The 20145-nt window shown below is 44.8% G+C and overlaps 1 protein-coding gene and 1 long non-coding RNA gene across 4 annotated transcripts in view; one reads left to right on the forward strand and one right to left on the reverse strand.

The window, feature by feature from the left end:
- LOC140719119 (oxysterols receptor LXR-beta-like) overlaps nucleotides 1–20145 on the forward strand; it is a 95175-nt gene that overhangs the window by 725 nt on the left and 74305 nt on the right. For 2 of the 3 annotated variants that reach the window (XM_073033508.1, XM_073033506.1), the window contains exon 1: nucleotides 18792–18930. The gene's annotated coding sequence lies outside the window, so the exon portion shown is untranslated. Of the gene's footprint in view, nucleotides 1–849; nucleotides 899–18791; nucleotides 18931–20145 lie in introns of those variants that run through there. The other variant, XM_073033507.1, reaches the window with a different exon arrangement.
- LOC140719082 (uncharacterized) lies at nucleotides 3868–18641 on the reverse strand. The gene is made up of 3 exons (XR_012096857.1): nucleotides 18576–18641; nucleotides 15164–15529; nucleotides 3868–4267 (listed from the first exon to the last, which is right to left on the reverse strand). It is a non-coding gene; the product is annotated as an uncharacterized lncRNA (long non-coding RNA).

The following is a 20145-nucleotide window of genomic DNA, read 5'->3' on the forward strand; positions in this document are numbered from 1 at the left end:
TGTCTAATAATTGTCTAATACACAACAATGCTAAAAGATTGCCTAATTAGGGTGATCAATCAGTGTAGAGATGACAAACAACATACAATAATGGCATGTTCATAACGTGTTCTTTCTCTCTTTTACTTGGGTTGTGGTTTAAGCATGAGCTAAAGGATAAAGTGAAAGTGTGGTGGCACAGTGTATTGGTTAGGGTAATGCTATTTATGGCTACAGTGCTGCCCGTAAGGAGTTGGTACGTTCTTGCCATGATTGAGTGGGTGCTCCAGTTTCCTCCCACACACCAGTCATCCTATGGGTTAGGTTAAGTTTTGGGCATTCTATGTTGGCCCCAGACTCTTGAGGGATGACCCTGACAAAGCACTCACAAACTAAGATTGTGAGCAATGTGCTGGAGGAATTTGGATCAGGTGGCCTCTATTGGGGGGGAGGGGGAGGGTTTAGAAATAAACAGGACCTGAAAGAATTGTGGTCCAAAGTGTTGACACTTTATTCTCCTCCAGAGGCTGTCTGACCTGGGTGCCTCCTGCACTTTGCTCTTGTTTTCCATTGGTTTGTTTCTTCATATTAGGTCCTTTGGCCCACAAAGTTGTGCCAAACATGTCCCGACCTCAGAAATTACCAGGCTTACTTATAGCCCTCTATTGTACCAAGCTCCAGGTACATATCTAAATGCAGCTTAAAAGACCCCATTGTATCTGCCTCCACCACTGTTGTGCTTTCTTCATTTCATAATGTATTGTTGGGGTGGCTTGGAATAAACTGCACAGTATTTGTTAACTGGGAGGTTAATGTAGTTAAGAGATTACTGCACAATAACTAATCTGATCTATTTTTCATTTCTTGTAGATTGAAAGGAGATCCTGAATTGGGAACCGTGTGGCTGTGATGTCTGGCTGTAAGTTCACTTGCAGATTTCACCACTACACTCCCCCACCACCATTACTCTTGGGGAAAAGTTTTCTCAGCTCTACCAGTCCCACAGCTGGACTTGAGACGACAGAATCATACGGCTACTGTCCTGCAGACTGGTCAGGAAGATGATTTGCTCTTTTGTTTCTGCTCTGCCATGTCACAGCAGCTGGGGCTGCGTCAGTCTGAGATTTAGTTGCATTGGGTACTGGAGCTAATGATGGGAAGTTGTGCTCAATAGTGACAGCAGTGAGGACAGGACAGGTTCTAGGCCCCAACTGGCAGTGGTGTTAACACTTAGTGCAATGGCGTCACTGGACTTTAATTCCTGTCACTGTCAGCAAGGAGTGTTTTCTGTGGCTGCACAGGCTTCCTCTGGGTTCTCCCCCCATTCCAAAAGGCCCACAAGTTAGGATCAGTAAGTTAATGGGCATGTACTGCCCCCCAGCACATCTTCAGATTGTTGGACATTGACAGAAAACAAAACATTTGAGACAAATCATTTTTATTATTACTGATGACCATTTGAATGTGTGGCTTTTGATCTTGCACATTTATCTGGGTGGGCAGATTGTAAATTGTAATCTTACAAGGTAGATCCCAAAGGAAATTGCAGTTTCACAGTAGTGTTACAAGTGCACAGGCACACTTAATGTTAGAGAAGTGAGAAAAGAATAAAAATAAGTTGCCTCAGACAGACTCTGGGGTATTTGTCCAGTATTGGAGATTCAGCATGGTTGTAAGCCCTTCTGACCCAATGAGCTGTGCTGCCCAATTATACCCATGTGGCCTGTAGCCGTTGCAATGTGGGAGGAAACCTACAGTCATGGGTAGAATGTACAAACTCCTTACACCGACAATGATTACATTGAACCCAGGTTTCTGGAGCTGAAATGCTACACCATTTTGCTGGGAAATTGATGGCTGATCTGACATTGAGCTTTTTGCACCAATCTTCCAAAGTATGATTGGTAATGGGGGGGGGGGGAACGGTAGGGATAATCTGGATGATAGAATCGAGGGGATTGGTGTAGGTGATGTGTCCCTGATATTGACCTTGCCCCCTCCCCTCCGGTCCAGCAAGGGAAGCAGTTGGTCACTGACCAGGAATCTCAGGCTGGAGTTTGGGTTGTGATGTGCTGGCTCTGGGTCAGAATGTGTAGGAATACAGATCTCTACTGGGCTGCAAGGGTTACTGTTTCTCCAAGTGGAGGATCCTTGCTACTGTGTGATGGGCTGTTACGGGATTTTATGCATGGAATTGCCTCTGGCAGTTTCCTCTTGAGTTGACCCTAAAGGATGGTTTTGCTTTGAAGAGTTGTTCTCAGATCAAGTGCCTTTTGAGTGTCTTACTGTATTTTAATAAACTATTTAAAAATGTATTTGGTCTTTGTTTTTCTTGCATTTTAATCATCAGTGAACTGGGTACATTTCAAGGTGTAGTGGTGGGTTTGGCAGTGCACTCCTGATGTTTATTATTGGATACAAATGGGCTGTTAGAAAACCCCTTCATTCATGCTGACTGATCCAATTATCCATGTTCAGCTCAGATTCCACTCACTTCCTATCCAAGTTCCTGTCCAATTGTTGCTTAGTGTTGTAATAGCTTACCACCTCTGGCAGCTAATTCATCACCCTCTGTTGGGGGGGATTAAAATTGTTCCCTGTGCTCTCGGGGGTCCTCCAAGATCATTCTAAACCTTTCCTCCCAAATTGGTTAAAATGGACACCTGTACATTTCCATGCATTTAACACTTTTTTTTGGGGGGGGGGGGGGTCACCGCTCTGACCTCTACTTTCCTCCAGACACTTTTAAAAGTATCCCTTCATTCCTGCTGTGGGGTAAATACAGTCCACTGACTGCTTGTACGTCTATGGAGTCACCTCATCATATCCCAAAGAGAAGTCCCAGCTCACTCAACCTTTCAACATAAACATTCTGTAGATGTCTATACACCAAAATGTTTTGTATATGCAATACTGTTACCAGAATTGAGCTTCCATGCTGAGGGAGATCTTTTCACTCATTTCTGATGTGGGATTTTGACTTGAAATGACAACTTGTTACTTCCTGCAGCAGTTATCTGCATCTACCCTGTTTTTAAGTTCACCAGATTACCTTTGGGGTATGCAGGTCGCTTGATTTTGTGCAACACTCCCATGTTGCAGAGAAACTGATGCCATGCTGAAGACATCCTCAAGTGCTCCAACTGGATGGAAGATTCCAGGACTAGACGTCCATCTTGGTTCCTGCTACCTCAGACTTGTGTAGGAATCTGCTGTTGAAAAGGACTGTGTTGTAATAGTGTCTGTTGGAATATATTGAATCTGGATGACTCACATATGGGGTCCAGTCACCCCCTTAAATCACAAATTTACTGAAGTAGCCTTCACTGCTTCATTGGGCAGAACTCCATAGATTAACCACTCTGGGAAAAGTAGCTCCTCATCTAAATCCCCAAATCTTGAGGCTATATTCCCTAGTAAAAGTCTTGCCTACCAGTGAAAACAACTTTGCTGCCTCTATCTTACCTATCCCTTTATAATTTTATATGGTCATTCACTTTTTTCTGAATTTCAGTAAGTATAGTCCCTGGTGATCTCCCTGTAGTCTAATCCCCTCATCTCTGGAGTCAACTAGTGAACATGTTGAATCAGTCCTGATGAAGGGTCCCTGGCTGAAACATCAACTGTTCTTTCATAGATATTACCTGCCGAGTTCTTTCATCTCGTGTTACATAGATTTCCAGCTTTTGCAGATTTTCTCTTGAGCGTTTACTCAGGCCCTCTCTGCCAGAGTGCACTGGGGAGCACTTTGAGTGACGACCTCCTCCCCCCCCCCCAATTGCAACTTCCAGTCATGTAGTTCAATAAGTACAGTAATATACTTTGAGCATGTCACCCATATATTCATTTTCTTAGTTGCATGCAGATTTCACAATTTCTTCAAAGTTTATTGTGTATGTCATCACATTGTTCCTGGAGATTCACCTTGTAGGTATCCACAAGAAATAAAATAATTATAGAATTTGTGGGGGAAAAAAATACAAATAACCAAGACTTGACAACCAATATTCAGAATTGTACAAACAATACTGAGTTGAATAATTGAAACTGAGTGCATAGGTTGTGGAGTCACAGCGTTACGGTGAGAAGTTATCCACGTTGCTTTGGATTGTAGGGTAGCACTGTTGGTGGACTTCAGTAACTCGCTGGAGTGTGATTATTTCTGCAGGGGTGGTCTCCAGCTTCCTCATAATGAGACTTGGCTGTCTTTCACCAGACAGCCATTATTTCTCCCATTCTCCTTGCAAGTGGGTGCTCTCTGGTGACTAAGCTGTTCATCTCCCCTGCACTTAGAGCACATTTAATTTTATAGTTAGTACAGTTATGGGTCCTTACAGCCAACGAGCCTAAATGCAAGTTGAAAAGTAGCCTACTGCTTTTCCTACAAAACAAGGCCTCTAAACAGATAAAACTGCTAATCTTGATCCTGAATGCTCTTGGCCTTTTCAATGACCTAGTTCCCTGGCCACGATTATCTCATTTTCACTATGGATATTCAATCTCTGTACACCTCCATCTCCCATCAGGAGGGCGTTAAAGCTCTCTGCTTCTTGACAACAGACCCAACCAGTTGCTGTCCACCACTCCATCTGGTGGAACTGGCTCTCACCCTCAACAATTTCTCCTTTGGCTCCTCCCAATTCCTTCAAACCCAAACTTTCATGGGCACTTGCATTGGCCCTATTTATGCCTACCTTTTTGTCGGCTACGTGGAATAGCTGATGTTCTAAGCCTAAACTGCCATCACTTCTGACTACACTGACAACTGCATTGGTGCTGCTTTCTGCACCCATGCTGAGCTTATTGACTGCCTCCAACTTCCACGCTGCCCTCAAATTTACCTGGTCCATTTCTGACACCACCCTCCCCTTTCTCAATCTCTGGCCATTTCTTGAGACAGTCTACTGATATCTTTTATAAACCCACTGATTTCTCACAGCTCTCTCGACTACTTTCCACCTTGTCTCTTTCAAAAATGCTGCTCCCTTCTCAGTTCCTCCATCTCTGCTGCATCTGCTGTCAGGATGAGGCTTTTAATTCTAGAACAACTGAGATACCCTTCAAAGAAAGGGTCTTCCCTTCCTCCACCATAACACTGTCCTTACCCACATCTCTTCCATTTTGCACGTGTCTGCCTCACCCCATCCTCCCTCTGCCACACCAGGAATAGTGTTCCTCTTGTCCTCACCTACCACCCCACCAGTCTCTATGCCCAGTACATCATTCTCCATAACTTCCGCCAACTCCAATGGGGTCCCACCACTAAGCACATCTTTCCCTCTCTCTCTCTCCCCCCCCCCCCCCCAAACACACAGACATATCCATCCCCACTGACCTACCCAGCCCCTTATCCTTGCCAGTGGAACAAGTGCCACACCTGCCCCAACATCTCCCTCACTACCATTCAGGGCCCCAAATAATCCTTCCCGGTGAGGTGACACTTCACCTATGAGACAGTTGGGATACACCCCAACAATCTGGTGTGGCCTGTATATCAATGAGGCCCTATGTGGACTGGGACCCCTTCACACTAGAACAAAAAGTGGAATCTCCTGTGGCTACCCATTTCAATTCTACTCCCATTCTGACAAGTCAGTCCATAGTCTCCGCTACTGCCATGATGAGGCCACGGGTTGGAGGAACAATACCTGGGTATCCTCCAACCTGCTGGCATGAACATCAATTCCTCGAATTTATGGTAATACGCCCTGCTTCACCATTCCCATTTCCCCTTCTCACCTTATCTACTTGCCTGCCCCATCACCTCCCTTTGCTGCTCTTCCCACTTCCCTTTCTTCCAGGGTTCTCGGTTCTCTGTCCTCTCCCAAAAGATTCTCCCCTCCCCCTTCTCCAGCCCTTTATCTCTCACTAATCAACCTCCCAGCTCTTCATTTCATACCATCTCCCAGTTTCATCTATCACCTACTTTTTCCTCCCCTCCCCCCACCTTTTAACTCTTGACTTCCTCCTTTCCAGTCCTGATGAAGGGCCTTGGCCTGAAATGTCGTCTGTTTACTCTTTCCCATAGATGCTACCTGGCCTGCTAAGTTCCCCCAGAATTTTATGTGTGTGTGTGTTGCTTTGGATTTCCAGCATCTGCAGATTTTCTCGTGTCTGAGGGAGTTAAAAATGCCCAATGCCTCACTGACCCCAGTCAACCTGTCGTCAAGGACATATACAGAAAGGCGCTGGATAAAGGACAGCAATATGATGAAGGGACCCTCCCCATCCCACTCATGGACTGTTGGTTCCACTCCTGTCAGGGAGGAAGCTACGCAGCATCCATGCCAAGACCACCAGACTCAAAAGCCAATTGCTTTCCTCAAGGCTGATCAACACCTCCACCCATCAATCCAGCCCACTCCAGCACCACTGCAAATGTATCACCCAGCTTCACTTCATGTACATACATATAAGTTACTTGTACATTGTTTTTATATTGTGTATTCTTTATGCTTATTGTAATTTTTTTCCCTGCTCCAGGTCTAGAGTAACGATCATTTTGTTCTTTATATTCCTGTACTCAGGAATAACAAATGAACAATTTTGAATCTCTTCTCTGTTCCAGCAAGCTAGGCTTTGCAGTTTTAACACTTCCCTGATCTAATGACTGCCCTATTTCTTGAGAGGGCTCTAAGCCACCTCCATGTTTGGTTCATTTCCGCCATCGGCCTTTGCAGTTTGTATGATGCTGTGCTTGACCGCTTTATAAACTTAACCCAATTTTCATACGATTCCTGGAGTTTCCCTTTGATGCACATTCGCCAGCAGAGAGGGGAAAACAGAGCCAACATCACATGAGTGAGGCAGAAGTAGCCAGTTTCAAATCCCAATGCGTGGTCCTTCAATGTATTTGTCTCTTAACCAGCTATTAGGAATTCCAATAAACTGACATCGTGCCGGTGACCTTTGCATCTGGTGATCTAATACACAGAAAACAAACTGCTGACTGTGCTATAAAAGCACACGTCATATGAATAAGATGTTTATGAGTCACTTCCGTATCTAAAATATCTCCATCCTCTTTGAGGCCCCACACACATTCTTGACAGCAGCTCTATCCACCCATCATCCACACAGTCATGGTGTACTAGGTCTCATCCTCCCACAGCTCCACCTTCCAGTCCATTCAATTCCACCACCTTTAGCCCTTTGTCAGCTCCACCTATTGCAAATCCCACTCTTTCCCCTCTATCTGCCTATCATCCCTCCCCACCTGGATCCACCCATCAGCTGCCAGCTCCTTTCCTCCCAACACACACAAAATGCTGGAGGAACTCAGCAGGCCAGGCAATGTCTGTGGGAGGGGAAATACAGTCGACGTTCAGCTGGAGAAAAAAAACTGAGGAGTAGATTTACTCCTGTTGTGATGAGGTCACACACAGGTTGGAGGAACAAAACCTTATATTCCGTTTGGGTAGCCTCCAACCTGATGGCATGAACATTGATTTCTTGAACTTCTGGTAATGCCCCCCCCCCCCCCCGGTCACCATTCCCCATCCCCTTTTCCCTCTTTCACCCTATCTCCTTTCCCACCCATCGCCTCCCTCCGCTGCTCCTCCCCCTGTTCCTTCTTCCATGACCTCCTGTCCTCTTTTATCAGACTCTTCCCTTCTCCAGCCCTGTATCTCATTCACCAATCACCCTCCCAGCTCTTCATCTTCCCTCCCCTCCAAGTTTCACCTATCACCTTGTTTCTCTCTCTCCTCCCCCCACTTTTTAAATCTACTGCTTAGCTGTTTTTCTCCAGTCCTGCCGAAGGGTTTCGGCCCGAAACATCAATTATACTTCTTTTCCATAGATGCTGCCCAGCCTGCTGAATTCCTCCAGCATTTTGTATGCATAGCTCAGATTTCCAGCGTCTGCAGATTTTCTCTTGTTTGTAATTCCTTTCCTCCACCTCTTTATACTCCTTATCTCCCCTTTATCTTGCGATCTAGATGAAAGGTCTCGACCTGAAACATTGACTGCCTGACCTGCTGAGTTCCTCCAGCATTTTCTGTGTTGCTCCAGATTTCAGCATCTGCAGTCTCTTACGTCTCTAGAACAATGTTTTCTTCGACTAGATGGAGAGCAAACTACAAAGTGTTCAAAATTAGGGCTCATATGTTTGCAGATGATACAAAAGTTGGTTGTGTTGAGGACTGTGTAGAAGGTTGCTGTAGGTTATTATGGGGCATTGACAGGATGCAGAGCTGGGCCAAAAAATGGCAATGGAGTTCAGTTTATAAAAATGAAGTGATGCCCCTTGGAAGGTCAAATCTGAAGGTAGAGTACAGGTTTGATGACAGGATTCTTAGCAGTGTAGGGGGGAAAGAGGGATCTTGGGGTCCACAGCTATAGATCCCTCAAAGTTGCCACGCAAGTTGATAGGGTGGTTAAGAATATAGTGTGTTGGCCTTCATTAATTGGGGGATTGAGTTCAAGAACCTCAAGATAATGTTGCCGGTCTATAAAACACTGATTAGACCACACTTGGAGTTCGATTCTGGTCACCTCATTATAGGAAAACATGGAAACTTTAGAGCGGGTGCAGAGGAGATTTACCAGGATGCTGCCTGGATTAGAGAGCATGTCTTATGAGGAAAGGTTGAGTGAACTCGGGCTTTTCTTTGGAGTGAAGGAGGATGACAGGTGTCTTGATAGAGGTGTACAAGATGTTAAGAGGCGTAGATAGAGTGGACAGCCAGCATCTTTCTCCCAGGGTTGAACTGGCCAATTTTAAGGTGATTGGAGGAAAGTAGGGGGTGGGTGAATTGTCAGAGGTTTTTTTAAATGCCGAGTGTGGAGGCATACTGCCAGGAGTGGTGGTAGATGTGGATACAAGATGGACTTTTAAGAGACTCTTAGATCAGCGTATGGCTGAAGGAAAAATGGAGGGCTAGGTGGAAGGGAAGGATTAAGTAGATCTTAGAGCAGGTTAAATGGTCCTTTACTGTGCTGTGGTGTTCTGTGTCAAGGAATCTCTGGAAAGAGATTGAGAGTTCATGTTTTAGGTCAACGATCTGTCATGGAACCAGAAGGTGTCACCCAGATAACAGGTTTGAAATACATTCTGAAGTGGAACGAATAGGGAAACTTTGTGGAAGGGATAGATATGAAGAGAATTGGGAATGGTTATGGGAAACAACAGTTATTAGTGAGATAAGACAAAAGGAAAGATCACACAAGTTTTAAAGGAATCCTAATACAAAAGTGCTCGGTGCACAAAATCCTTGAATGCAGTAGATTAACAAAACTATCAGCATAGCCACGGTAGTGTAGCAGTTAGCACAATGCTGTACATCTCAGGGTGTCAGTGTCCTCTGTAAGGAGTTTGTACGTCCACCCTGTGGAATATGTGGGGTTTCTTCTGCTACTTCAGTTTCCTCCCACAGTCTAAAGACAATAGACAGTAGGTACAGGAGTAGGCCATTCGGCCCTTCTAGCCAGCACCGCCATTCACTGTGATCATGGCTAATCATACACAATCAGTACCCCCGTTCCTGCCCTCTCCCCATATCCCTTGACCCTGCTATCTATAAGAGCTCTATCTAACTCTCTCTTGAATGCATCCAGAGACTTGGCCTCCGCTGCCTTCTGGGGCAGAGCATTCCACATATCCAACACTCTCTGGGTGAAAAAGTTCTTCTGCATCTCTGTTCTAAATGGCCTACCCCTTATTTTTAAACTGTGGCCTCTAGTTCTGGACTCGCCCATCAGCGGGAACATGCTTCCTGCCTCCAGTGTGTCCAATTCCTTAATAATCTTATATGTTTCAATCAGATCCCCTCTCATTCTTCTAAATTCCAGTGTATACAAGCCCAGTCGCTCCAATCTTTCAACACATGACAGTCCCGCCATTCCGGGAATTAACCTTGTGAACCTATGCTGCACTCCCTCAATAGCAAGAATGTCCTTCCTCAAATTTGGAGACCAAAACTGCACACAATACTGCAGGTGGGGTCTCACCAGGGCCCTGTACAGCTGCAGAAGGACCTCTTTACTTCTATACTCAAATCCTCTTGTTATAAAGGCCAGTATGCCATTAGCTTTCTTCACTGCCTGCCGTACCTGCATGCTTACTTTCATTCCAAGACATACTGGCTCGTAGGTTAATTGGTCATTGTAAATTGTCCTGTGATTAACAAATCTCTACTGATGTACCGTGGAGAGCATTCTAACAGGCTGCATCACCATCTGGTATGGGGGAGGGGGGGGTCCACTGCACAGGACTGAAATAAGCTGCATAAAGTTGTAAACTCAGTCAGCTCCATCACATCACATCTGCCAACACAGATGCCTTGTGCAGGAAGGCACAGAGTCGACTGTACTTCCTTAGAAGGTTGGCGTCATTCAATGTCTGTAGTGAGATGCTGAAGATGTTCTATAGGTCAGTTGTGGAGAGCGCCCTCTTCTTTGTGGTGGCGTGTTGGGGAGGAAGCATTAAGAAGAGGGACGCCTCACGTCTTAATAAGCTGGTAAGGAAGGCGGGCTCTGTCGTGGGCAAAGTACTGGAGAGTTTAACATCGGTAGCTGAGCGAAGGGCGCTGAGTAGGCTACGGTCAATTATGGAAAACTCTGAACATCCTCTACATAGCACCATCCAGAGACAGAGAAGCAGTTTCAGCGACAGGTTACTATCGATGCAATGCTCCTCAGACAGGATGAAGAGGTCAATACTCCCCAATGCCATTAGGCTTTACAATTCAACCGCCAGGACTTAAGAACTTTTTAAAAGCTATTATTAATGCTTTTTGAGTTAGTGATTTAGATGCATATCATATTTTTTACTGAGTTAAGTATTGTATGTAATTAGTTTTGCTACAACAAGTGTATGGGACATTGGAAAAAAAAGTTGAATTTGCCCATGGGGATGAATAAAGTATCTATCTATCTATCTATCACTGGCAGTAGCCTCCCCAGCATCCAGGACATCTTCAAGGAGCAATGCCTCAAAGAGGCGGCATCCATCATTAAGGACCCCCATCACCCAGAACATGCCCTTGTCTCATCAGGGAGGAGGTACAGCAGCCTGAAGGCACACACTCAACAATTCAGGAACAGCTTCTTCCCCTCTGCCATCAGATTTCTGAATGATCATAGAACCCATGAACACTACCTCACTACTGATTTTTTCTCTTTTTGCACTCTTTATTTAATTTAGCATATATATATATATATATCTTTGTTGTGCATCAGCATTTTTTCCATCTCTGTACTATTTGTCTATTTTTACAAGGCTGAGTTGCCAACTTGACGCTCAACCCAGCACGGATAAAAAGTATGCAAAGAGCTGGCCGGATTCGGACCATTTGCCTCGAAGTCCAGTGCTGATGCCTCAATGCCACCGAACGGATTAATGTATATTACTTACTGTAATTTACAGTTTAAAAAATTATGTATACATTGTTCAGGTGTCACATAACAAATTTCACGATGTATGCCTGTGATATTAAACCTGATTCTGATTAGGCTGGGGTTAAACAGGTAGGCTGCACTGGTGGGCCTGTTCTCCAACGCATCTCTAAATAAATAAAGTTAAAATACAAACAGAAAATGCTCTAAGTACCCAACAGGCCAGGCAGCATGTGTGGAAAGAGAAACAATTTTTGGCCCTTCATCAGAATTTGGAAGTTTGAATCCCCCACTGATGTTTATACACCTCTCACGTTAAATCTTGATGGACAGTTAATTGAGTTTTTGTTTGTTGTCATGGGCATACATACCCAGGTATAAAAGCCATGAAAACTAGTTTTTTTTCACAGCGGCAGTACTTTGCAAACTTGACAAATGTAAGTCAGCATGAGTTTAACACAAGATGAAAGGGAGAGGGGGAAATATCCTCTGTCTTGTTTGGTTCCGTGTAATGGTGCTAATTGATTTTTGGGTCAACAGAATGAGGTAATTTACTGTCTTCAGTGACAAAATAGATCTATTATCAAAGAGTATCTCTGTTACCATATAGTACCTAAAGGTTCATTTTTTGTAGGCTCTCACAATAGAACAAAGAAATTAAATAGATTTGATGAAAAACTCCACACACAAAGACTGACAAACAATGAATGTGCAAAAGAAGGCAAACTATGCAATGAATAAATAAATAGATGGATAGATAGCACTGAGAACATGAGTTGTAGACTCCCTGAGAGTGTGTCTGTAGATTGTGGAATCAGTTCAGTGTTGGGGTGAGTGAAGTTATCCCCTCTGGTTCAGGAGCCTGATGGTTAAAGGGTAATAACTGTTTCTGAGCCCGGTGATGTGACCTAGTGCTCCTGTACCTTCTACTCGATGGCATGGCCTGGGTGGTGGGAGTCTTTGATGATGGCTGCTGCTTTCCTGCGACAGCGCTCCTTGTAAATGTGCTCAGTTGGTGGGGAGGGCTTTGACTGTGATAGACACGGCTGTATCACCACTTTTCTGAAGGCTTTTCCATTTCTGCCAATCGGAGTTTCCATACCAGGCCTCGACACAACCACCCTAGTGCAGGGAAAGGTTTTCGAGTTACTGGGACGAGCTGAAGGGTTGAGCGGGGTTGTAACTTTGCAGTCAAAACCTCAGAATTGATCAGAGACTTTAGAGAGAAGTCAGGAAACACAGGCCAGTCTCAGTGACGGGTCAGCCATGGAAAGGGTGAGCAGCTTGAAGTTCCTGGCCATCAACGTCTCCAAGGGTCTATCCTGGGCTCAACACATAGATACAACCCTGAAGGTGTGCCAAGCCAATGTCTACTTTCTTACTCAAAACACTGGAAGAACTCGGCAAATCAGGCAGCATCAGTGGAGGGGAATAATTACTGTAGTCAAAGTTTTGGGATGCGATCCTTCATCAGGACTGGGAATGAAGGAGAAAGAAGCTGGAATAAGAAGGTGGAGGAGGAGAAGTACAAACTGTCAGGTGAGAGATTGGACCAGGTGAGGGGAGGGCAAAGATGGAAAGAGCTGAAGAAGGCAGTGAACCATGGAAGAAAGGGTGGGAGGAGGGGAACCAGAGGTGAGGAGAAGAGAAGGAATGAGAGGGTAACCAGGATGAGGAATAGAAAAGAGGAGGAGGGAGGGAGAGAAATTAGAGAACCCTGCACAGATGCTGCCCGACTTGCTGAATTCCTCCAGCATTTTGTGTGTGTAGTTCAAGATCTCCAGCATCTGCATAATCTTTCGTGCTTATAATTTTCTACTTTCTCAATGGTTTAAGGAGATTCAGCATGTAAGTGAAGAGCATTTCCCTCCACAGATGCTGCCTGACCTACTGAGTCCTCCAGCCTTTTGTATGTTGTTCCAATGTCTGTAACCTCCTCTGTTATAACATTTCCTCCTTATTCTTATTCTCTTCACTTTTATATATTATTGTAATTTATTATTTCTTGATGCCTTTGGTCTGTACTGCCGCTGCAAAATGACAAACTTCAGTTCATCCAAGTCAAGGGAATAAATCTCTGAAGTGGTTTAATATCACCGACATATTTTGTGAAATTTGTTAACTTAGCGGCATCAGTGAAATGCAACATGTGATACCTATAAAAAATAAATAAATAAATTATAGTCAGTGTATATTAAATAGTTACATTGAAAACAATGCAAAAAACAGAAATAATTTTAAAAAAAGAGAGAGGTAGTGTTCATGGGTTCAATGTCCATTTAGGAATCAGATGGCAGAGGGGAAGAAGCTGTTCCTGAATCGCTGAGTGTGTGCCTTCAGGCTTCTGTACCTCCTATGTGACGGTTACAATGCGAAGAGGGCATGCCCTGGGTGGTGGGGGTCCTTAATGATGGACGCCACCTTTCTGAAGCACTGCACCTTGAAGATGTCTTGGATGCCACAGCGGCTAGTACCCATGATGGAGCTGACTAATTTTACAACCTTCTGTAGCTTTCAGTCCTGTGCAGTAGCCCCCTCACCCCCCCCCCAATACCAGACAGTGATGCAGCCAGTCAGAATGCTCTCTATGATACATCTGTAGGGGTTTTTGAGTGTTTTAGGTGATAAACCAAATCTCCTGAAACCCCTAATGAAATACAGCTGATGTCTTGCCTTCTTTATAGCTGCATCAATAGGTTGTGTCCAGGCTAGATCCTCAGATATCTTGACACCCAGGAACTTGAAATTGAATCAGGTTTATTATTACTGGCAGGTGTTGTGAAATTTATGATGGGAAAACATAAATTTGTGAAAACATAAAAGTTACTATAAAATATGATAAGAATATATGAAAAATGAATAGTCCAACAAGAGATCCTTCTTCCACCATCAACGCTGCCCTCAACAGCATCTCTTCCATTTCGTGTATGTCTGCCCTCACCCCATTCTCCTGCCACCCTACCAGGGATAGGGTTCCTCTTGTCCTCACCTATCACTGCACCAGCACATAATTCTCCGCAACTTCTGTCACCTCCACCAAGCACATCTTTCCCTCCCTACCCCCAAACTTTCTGCTTTCCGCAGGGATCGCTCCCTATGCGACTCCCTTGACCATTCGTCCTTCCCCACTGATCTCCCTCCTGGCACTTATCCTTGCAAGTGCTACACCTGCCCCTACACCTTTGCCAGAGAAAGCAAGATCTCCCAGTTGCCACCCATTTTAATTCCACTTCCCCTTCCCATTCCGATATGTCCATCCACGGCCTCATCCACTGTCATGTTGAGGCCTCACTCAGGTTGGAGGAACAACACCTTATATTCTGTCTGGTTAGCCTCCAACCTGAAGGCAAGAACATCATTCCTCAAACTTCCAGTAATGCCCCTCAACCTCCCCCCTTCATCATTCCCCATCCCGTTTTCCCTCTCTCACCTTATCTCCTTGCCTGCCCATCCCCTCCCTCTGGTTCTCCTCCCCCCCCCCCCCCCCCCCCCCCCCGTTCTTTTTCCCATGGCCTTTTGTCCTCTCCTATCAGACTCCCCCTTCTGCAGCCCTGCATCTCTTTCACCAATCAACTTCCCAGCTCTTTACTTCATCCCGCCCCTTCCCGGTTTCACCAATCACCTTGTGCTTCTCTCTCCCCTCCTCCCCCACCTTTTAAAATCTACTCCTCAGCTTTTTTTCTGCAGTCCTGCTGAAAGGTCTTGGCCTGAAACATCGACTGTACTCTTTTCCATGCATGATGCCTGGTCTGCTGAGTTCCCTCAGTTTTTTGTGTGCATTGATCAAAATAGTGAGGTAATGATCATGGAATGTTCAGAAATCTGATGGTGGAATGGAAGAACTTACTGAATCATTGAGTTGGGTCTTCAGGCTCCTGTACTTCCTCCCTGATGGTAGTAACAAGAAGAGGGCATGAGGGAGTGATAAGATGGAAAACCTGTGCCAACCAACTGGCAGGAGTTTTCAAGGACATCTTCAATCTTTCACTGCTGCAGTCAGAAGTTCCCACTTGCCTTAAAAGGGCAATGATCGTACGGGTGCCCAAGAAAAACAAGGTGAGCTGCCTCAATGACTATCACCCACTGGCACTCACATCTTCTGGTGGTCTAGGCCAGAATCATCTCCTGCCTGAGCAAGGACCTGGATGCATCTTGTCACAATAGGTCTACATCAGATGCAATCTCACTGGCTCTCCACTTAGTCTTTGGTCACCTGGACAATAGAAATACCAATGTCAGGCTGGTGTTTATGGTTTACAACTCAGCATTCAACACAATCATACTCTTAGTTCTGATCAACAAGCTCCAAAACCTGGGCTTCTACTTCCCTCTGCAACTGCATCGTTGACTTCCTCATCAGGAGACCACAGTCTGTGTGGATCATAAATATCATCTCCTCCTCACTGATAACCAACTCCAGTGCATCTCAAGAATGAGTGTTTAGCTCACTGTTCCACCTTCTCTTCACCCACGACCGTGTGGGCAGGCGCAGCTGAAATTACATCTATAAACTTGCTTTTGACTCAACCGTTGTTGGCAGAATTTCAGATGGTGATGAAGAGGCGCATAGGAGCGAGATAGATCGGCTGGTTGAGTGGTGTCACAACAACAACCTTGCACTCAACGTCAGTAGGTCCAAGGAATTGAATGTAGACATCAGAAAGGGGAAGTCAAGGGAACACATCAAGCTTTTTTAGGTATGTGAAGAGAAAGAAGATAGTTAAGAACAATGTTGGGCCCTTGAAGAATGAATTGGGTGAAATTGTTATGGGAAACAGAGAAATGGCAGAAGAATTTAATGAGTACTTTAGATCTGTTTTCACTAAGGAAGACACAAGCAATCTCCCAGATGTATGGATGGGCCAAGGACATAGGGTAACAGAGGAAATGAAACAGATTGACATTCGGAAGGAAACGGTGATGAGAAGACTGATGGGACTGAAGGCTGACAAATCCCCAGGTCCAGATGGTCTGCACCCTAGGGTACTAAAGGAGGTGGCCCTGGAAATTGCGAATGCATTGGTAATCATTTTCCAATGTTCCTTAGATTCAGGATCAGTTCCTGAGGATTGGAGAATGGCTAATGTTATCCCACTTTTTAAGAAAGGAGGGAGGGAGAAAAACTATCGACCTGTCAGCCTGACATCGGTGGTGGGAAAGATGCTAGAGTCCATTATTAAGGATGAAATAGTGGCATATCTAGATAGCAGTGATAGGCTTGGGCCGAGCCAGCATGGATTTACCAAGGGTAAATCATGCTTGACTAATCTATTGGAGTTTTTCGAGGATGTAACCAGGAAGTTAGACGGGGGAGATCCAGTGGATGTAGTGTACCTCGATTTTCAGAAGGCATTTGATAAGGTCCCACATAGAAGATTGGTGGGTAAAATCAAAGCTCAGGGCATCGGGGAGAAGGCATTGACATGGATAGAAAACTGGTTGGCAGATAGAAAGCAAAGGGTAGCAGTGAATGGGTGTTTCTAGGAATGGCAGGTGGTGACTAGTGGGGTGCCACAGGGCTCGGTATTGGGACCACAGCTGTTTACGATTTACGTCAACGATTTAGATGAGGGCATTGAGAATAACATCAGCAAATTTGCTGATGATACTAAGCTGGGTGGCAGTGTGACATGTGATGAGGATGTTAGGAGAATTCAGGGTGACTTGGATAGGCTGGGTGAGTGGGCAGATACTTGGCAGATGGCGTTTAATGTGAATAAGTGTGAGGTTATCCACTTTGGGAGTAAGAACAGGAAGGCAGATTATTATCTGAACGGTATAGAGTTGGGTAAGGGAGTAATACAAAGAGATCTCGGAGTCCTTGTTCATCAGTCACTGAAGGTGAATGAGCAAGTGCAGCAGGCAGTGAAGAAGGCTAATGGAATGTTGGCCTTTATTACAAAGGGAATTGAGTACAAGAGCAAGGAAATCCTCTTGCATTTGTACAGAGCCCTGGTGAGACCACACCTGGAGTATTGTGTACAGTTTTGGTCTCCAGGGTTAAGGAAGGACATCCTGGCTGTAGAGGAAGTGCAGCGTAGATTCACGAGGTTAATTCCTGGGATGTCTGGACTGTCTTACGCAGAGAGGTTAGAGAGAATGGGCTTGTACACGCTGGAATTAAGGAGATTGAGAGGGGATCTGATTGAAACACATAAGATTATTAAGGGATTGGACAAGATAGAGGCAGGAAATATGTTCCAGATGCTGGGAGAGTCCAGTACCAGAGGGCATGGTTTGAGAATAAGGGGTAGGTCATTTAGGACAGAGTTAAGGAAAAACTTCTTCTCCCAGAGAGTTGTGGGGGTCTGGAATGCACTGCCTCGGAAGATAGTGGAGGCCAATTCTCTGGATGCTTTCAAGAAGGAGCTAGATAGGTATCTTATGGTTAGGGGAATCAAGGGATATGGGGACAAGACAGGAACCGGGTATTGATAGGAATTGATCAGCCATGATCTCAAAATGGCGGTGCAGGCTCGAAGGGCCGAATGGTCTACTTCTGCACCTATTGTCTATTATTGAGGGATCAGCAGTGGAAAGGGTGAGCAGTTTCAAGTTCCTGGGTGTCAGCATCTCTGAAGATCTATCCTGGGCCCAACATGTTGGAATCACAAAGAAGTCATGCCAGTGGTTCTATTTCATTCGGACTTTGAAGAGTCACCAAAATCTCCACAGGTGTATTCACCACTTGGTATAGAGGAAAGGACAAAGCTGCAGAGTGTTGCAAACTCAAGCCTGTTCCATCACGGGCACTAGCCTCCCCAGCATCAAAGACATCTTGAAAAGAGGATGACTTCAAAAGGGGGTATCCATCATTAAGGACATCCACCACCCAGGACATACCAGGACTCAGGACTCTTCTCATTGCTACCAACAGGGAGGAGGTATAGGAGCCGGAAGACGCACTATTTTTATTGTATTGTATTGCAATGTACAGCTGCTGCAAAATTTAATGACATATTTCACCTGATTCTGATAGTGAGGGAGCTTAGTGATGTTTCTGGTTTTCAGCTATGTATAATTCATGTTAAGTTTATATTAACTTATGTTTGTAATGTACTGTGCTGCTATAAAATTGTATAATGGTATTTATATCGAGTGCATGCATGTTTATGACAATAAATTTGAACCATGATAGCCTGGATTATGCCCCTCACAAAGATGGCGCTTAATGTCGCAACCCACGGCGGGGCAAAGATCAGTCAGCGAATAATAATTGGCATAAAGTACTTAAAATATTGAACTCAAATTTTGCTCACCTCTTTTCCCGGAAATACATGTTAAATAACTACAACTGTTTGAAGCAAATTACATAACATCACCGCCTTCCGCCGGAAGTGGTTTCGGTCTGCCCTCAACCTAGCTTGCTGGCGCAGCGCTGATAGACGCAAGGATTAACCAGTAAAAGGAGAGATTGTGAGGAAACTAAGCCAATGGGAATCCGGAAGCATCTGCGGAAAGGCGGGGCTCCGGCCTGCGCTGCGTTAGGTTGCGTGGGAGTGCCCCTGAAGTTGTCAAAGCTGCTGGAGAGGGGAAGAGAGGGAGAGGAGAAAAAAAAGTTATAAAAGGATGGAAATCCAGCGAATAAACTTCACGTAGTTCATACACAGGCTGGTAAGGACGCGGGGTTAGTGATTTAATGGGGTCTGAAGCTCAATGGCATTTAACATGGGCAGGGGAGTGCTGTGTGGGAGTGATCCTGTTTAGATGATGCACTAAATGTAGGTGAGTAAGGGGAGTGCTGTGTTTATTTCCTGTTTACATGAGGCCAGGAGTAGATCATCTCTCCTCTTCTCTCCTGCATCATCAGTAGGCTGCAGATTTTGTCAACCGTTGAATTAAAAAAATAGTGGACGCAACAAAAAGGGTTTTTAAAAAAAAAATTCTCTTGCCCTGTGGATTTCGTTTGACCATTCAAGGGTAACTAGTCGCATGGTCTTATGTAACGCTACGACTTTATAAGGCATTAGCTAGACTGCATTTGGAGTATTGTGGGCAGTTTAGGACCGTATATTTAAGAAAGAATACGTTGGCATTAGTGTCCAGGTGGAGGGTTTACAAGAATAATCCCAGGAACGAAAGGGTTAATGTATGAAGTGTGTTTGATGGCTCTGGGCCTGTATTCACTGGAGTTTAGAAGAATAAGAGAGAGAATCTTATTGAAATCTATCGCATATTGAAGGGCCTAGATAGAGTGGATGTGGAGAAGATGTTTCCTATGGTGGGAGAGTCTAGGACTGGAGGGCACTGTCTCAGAATAGAGGGACATAGACTTAGAATGGAGGTGAAGGGGAATTTCCTTAGCCAGAGGGTGGTGAATCTGTGGAATTCAATGCTGTGGAGGCCAAGTCACTGGGTATTTAAAGTGGATGTTGACGGGTTCTTGAATAGCAAGGGTGTCAAAGGTTGCGGAGAAGAAGGCAGGTGAATGAGGTTGAGAGAGAGACTGTAAGTCAGCCATGATCGAATGATAGAGCAGACATGATAGGCCAAAAGGCCGAATTCAGCTCCTCTGGCTTATGGAAGTGGAGCACTCTCCATTCTGTAACTGACTGCAGCAAAGGGAAATGTCACTTTGATCTTCATCAACTCAATCTTGTTATTTGCATGTCGTCCCATGCTGTTTATCCAATATCAGTTGTTTTTTTTCTTTCATTTCAATTAATTTTACTTTCTAGTTAATGATAGGGTGTTATTCAGTGATGGTTTATGCACGGGTTAATTGATGGTTAACTTGTGTCTATGCTTTCAGTCAGTTTTGCTAGCTGTTTGCTAATGGGGCATTGTCCAGAGATGCATTGTGTATGATGAGGGTATGAATTGGGCACA

The sequence above is a fragment of the Hemitrygon akajei genome, chromosome 31 (assembly GCF_048418815.1).
Source record: "Hemitrygon akajei chromosome 31, sHemAka1.3, whole genome shotgun sequence".
NCBI lineage: Eukaryota > Metazoa > Chordata > Chondrichthyes > Myliobatiformes > Dasyatidae > Hemitrygon > Hemitrygon akajei.